Genomic DNA, 3949 nt, shown 5'->3' on the forward strand with positions numbered 1-3949 from the left:
GAGGAAGGAGAGTTAAAAAAGAATAGACTAATATTAAAAGCAAGAGCTACAGCACCATTTTCAGCTTTCCTGCTCATATGGGGAATCCCCAGTTGCAAGTCAAAAGATGTCAATCTCATTTTGCAACTGCTTGCACATTGAGGCGATCTTATCAGCAAACGGATCATTGGGGAAAAAAAAAGGGGAGGAGGAAAAGGGAAATTGTACACAGAAACAACAAGAAAAACAGAAAAGATTGATTGTGCAACTGGATTACACCTTACCACAAGTATAGGGACCACAACCAAAAGCTTTTGGACAGGCATTGTCTAATTAAGAGGGGAGTGGCTGAGCTGAGCTTTGCACTGTTATGAAAACAATTTCAACTATGAACTGCTAGAGCAGAGTATCAGCTAAATGACTAACTGAATCAGCAGAGTCATAGCACGAACAGCAACCGCTTCTGTCAGACTGGCACCGTGTCTTAAAAACAAAAACATTGCACAACTTTAGTTCCACTATCAGAATGTACGTGACAAGTGAAATTTGAGCTTATTTTAAACAGCCTAAACCTCGTTATCTGCAGAACAAATCATTCATCCGGCAAAAGGTTCTTTCAAGTTCTCTGCATGGTAGATCATCTCTGAAGGGTTCACTGAACTCCATTCATTTAATGGAATCACAAGCTGTAAGGCCTGGTTATGACTCTGCAACTTAAAACTCTTTGCAATTAGTTAAAAGACCAGAGAAGTCTTTAAACAAAGACTTGAAAAAAACATAAAAATTTTTGAAAAGCTTAAACACATCATCCATCTTGGCTATTACCAAGCTTAACACCTTCCTATCACTTAGGAAAGAAAGGTGCCTCAGAACTAGGCTCTCTTACATTGTAATTACTACTGCAAGTGAAGGACACACATGAGCTCCTATTATCAGCTTTTCTGAATGCAAGGTGAAAAATCTCAGTTTCCTCCTCAGCGTCAATATCCCTTATCATTACAGTAATTAAACTAAAATTAGGAAAATGCAATTGGTACTACTCTCAAGGCCAGATCTCACATTCACTCACTCCATATCATTGCATAACCTGATTCCCTGTATTATCTTGTCTATACCACAGTCCCAGCAATCTCATGAGACAAATTTTGCCATTCTTCTTCTGATTGCCCTAGCTTTGCTCCTCGTTTTTTCCAGTACTGAGATCTGTGCAGGCCATCAGTCTCTCTCACAAAGGTAAAACTTTTTCTCCTCACACCCTTAGAGCTCTGTGTAGCAGAGCACACAGCTCACTGACCAGAAACAAGACCCCTCCTCATTCACAGGCACTGGCGTAACTGGGAATTCCACTCCATCCCACGTACCCCCTGCAATGAATCTACATTTTGGCTGCAAAGAGGAGGATGGACTTCTTCCATTTGCAGAGCCTCAAAACAATCAAGGAACTCTCACCTATTCCACCTGCTTATCTCTTGGTATTTCTGCCTCTACACCTCTAGTCTCTCCACTGGCACAATTTTTCTTCTGGCAGGTGCAACACTGTAATGTGTATCAGTTCTGAATGCTAGGAGAGAAAAACGATCAATACCATCAACTCCACATTGTTGCTCCTTTCCCACTGCACCAAAAGCAAAAAGGTTGTCTAACTGCAGACTCCAGGAACAAGAGGCTGCACTTGCCTGCACGAGGTTGATTTTTAGAATGCACTAATGACAGCTTCCACAAACTCACCTCATTACACCTAAAGGAGCATATTTTATTCCTACTTCCCCACCCCTCATATATTCTGTGTGTGCAAGCTTTTCAGATTTTTATAATTACCCAAAATCCTCCAAATTCACCGATGTCCTATCTGCAGGCTGCCTAAAATTTTCATTCTCCTCCTATTCTACTGTCCTCTAACCTTCCTGGCCTTTTCTACAGCACCTAAGTATAATATATTTTGCCCCAAAACAAGACCAGAATCACCTCCATACTGCTTTTGCCTGCTATTTTCTTTTCATGTCAGTATTTCAAATTCCTTCCACATTCACTCATTATATGCTGCAACCACAGTCCCTCTGGTATCTTTTTCCAGTCTGTGCCATAGCTTCAGCACTCCTAATGCACAAGTCCTGACTATTCCACCCACCCACCTTAATGTCATTCTTAGCTCTCCTCTGTACGTAGGATTCTACGTGCCTGCCCCCCAGCCATTCTTTTCTCCCTGCATCATAACTGCGTTTTTCCCTTTCCTCTCTGCAAAGAAAATTATTCACAGGATTAACAGCACAAACCTGTTCTTTAATCTACAGTCAAATACTGAACTTTTGAAAAGCTGGCAGCTCTCAGCAGAAGACTCACTTTCTCACAGCCTTCTTTGTAAAAATATACAGTTTAATTAAAATAAAGTTCTTCTTTTATATAGGAAATTATGCCACGAAATTTTAGCTTTAGAAATTACTTCCTCTAAACAGAAATCTGTAGACTCGGGGGCCACACAGGCATCATTTGCCTTTGAAAATTTATTTGTTGCATCTACGTAAATTTTTAAGGAATAAATGTGAGGTAAAAGAATCTGTTCTGAGCACCCAGCAACCAAAAAAATAAAGAATTTGTGCCTGTCAGTATATAAGCTCTGAGAAAAGTATCTTTTCCACATACAAGGTGCAGAATCTCCTCTTTAGAGACAAATCACATCAATTATTCAGTTAACACTATCAGTGTCAATTTCTTTTACCAATGTGAAATAATATTTCATCTTGTTATTGTAATATTGTTCCAAGATTTACTAACATGACTCTTCAACACTAGTAGGACACTATGGCAATCTGAGCAAGTATGATTATTAATTACATAGCTTTGCTAGAAGGCTATTGGGTGAGTTTCTTAGCAGCTATCCTTGAAGACAAGATGATTTCACCAACATTAAATGGGTACTGAGCATCATTCTAAAGACTTTTTCCAAGTCACCTTTTGGACAGGAGAAAGGGGGAAAAACGGAACCCTTGAAAGCTCTGAAATTACATACTTAAAACCCACTTGTACAAAATTTAAAAACAAAAAAAACCCTCAACGGGAAATGAATCATACACTAAGATACTCATGGAAATTAGTGGAAAATGCAGTAAGGTAGCCGGACAACATAATCAATGGACAAAAAGGCATATTGATATTTCTCTACAAGCTTGGCTGATCCTGTAATTACAGGTACAGGCCACAATCAAAGTAACCTAAATTTACACAACAGCTGTAATTTATCTTTCCATTAAAAGAAAGGAAACTTGATTAAACTAGGTAATGGAGTGCACGTTTCAAATTCCTCATATTTCAATGTAAATCTAAAAGCATCAACATCTGGTTTAAGGTCACTGGAGACTAGGAAAGGACATGCAAGAAATAAAAAAGCATGTATTCTTGTACTGTCTTCATATAGTCATGTATTGTCTTTTAGTTCCCAAGATTTACTGTTGATCACAGCAGGAAAAAAATCAAAGCAAGACTCTTGCCTGACATCTTGTCCTACCTCGTATGGCCATTTTTGTCCAGCCCCACTAATGAACTAACCCAGCACTCCACCCCTTATCCTGAAGGCTTTGAGCATTCCTTGGCAGATGTGATCTTCAAGAAATAAAAAGATTGCAGCAGCAACTACATGAGATTCCAAAAGTCTAAGTATCTAAATTTTAACTGCATGCTCTCTAGTACTCAGTGACTTAGCCTGTAAAAAATAATAACCTAAGAAACGAGATCATTCACGGTTTAATTTTTAAATTAGGGTGATTTTTTGAAACGTGTTTTCCGTTGTTCCCCAATTCAGTTTTGTTCGCACATTTCTAATAAATTACTGGGCATCCTCATTTCCCTAATAGGTAACAAAACCTAGGACCTCTGGCAGCTTCTGGCTGACGCCATCGCTAATTCCACACCCCCTTTTTTGACAGGATTGCCGGCGGACGGAGCCGCCGCTGCCTTCCCCACGAACTTACACAAC

The sequence above is a fragment of the Corvus brachyrhynchos genome, unplaced genomic scaffold (assembly GCF_000691975.1).
Source record: "Corvus brachyrhynchos isolate BGI_N302 unplaced genomic scaffold, ASM69197v1 scaffold239, whole genome shotgun sequence".
Taxonomy (NCBI): Eukaryota; Metazoa; Chordata; class Aves; order Passeriformes; family Corvidae; genus Corvus; species Corvus brachyrhynchos.